Source organism: Lycium ferocissimum, chromosome 2 (assembly GCF_029784015.1).
Source record: "Lycium ferocissimum isolate CSIRO_LF1 chromosome 2, AGI_CSIRO_Lferr_CH_V1, whole genome shotgun sequence".
In the NCBI taxonomy this organism is placed as follows: domain Eukaryota; kingdom Viridiplantae; phylum Streptophyta; class Magnoliopsida; order Solanales; family Solanaceae; genus Lycium; species Lycium ferocissimum.
The window spans coordinates 58,434,385-58,434,895 of NC_081343.1; positions in this window are offsets into that span (position 1 = coordinate 58,434,385).

Consider the following 511-nt stretch of genomic DNA (forward strand, 5'->3'; position numbering starts at 1 on the left):
ACCGTAACGGCCCCGTTAAGTGCTTTAGCGCAGTATTTTCTTGCATTTATAATACGTTTGTGCTCTCACATGCTCTTGTGACATTTTCTTTATTTATAATAGTTTTTGTCTAAGTTTGTCATGTGATAAAATCTTGCGTTATACCCTTCAACATAAACTGTCGGGTTCCACCACCGTCCCTCCGATTGGTTTAAAAAAAAAAAAAAATAGAAACCGCCATTGACGAACAAAAAATGAGGTGGTCCCACATCCAAAAACGTCATTTTTTATTAAATTTCATCCGAAAAGTTTAGATTCTCGGTATATTCAAGTCGAGGAGCAAGATTCTAAGTTCAAATTTTGGAGAAAAGTGGCTAGAACTCGATTAAAATAACTCTACAAAAAATCTTCGATTAAGATTTTCTACTATGAACTCTTGTTATTATTTTGTTATATACATTATATTCTAAGCATGCTTAACATTTAATCCTTGCTATGTTTCAAAAAAAGGAAAAAAAAATTTGTTCTTTTT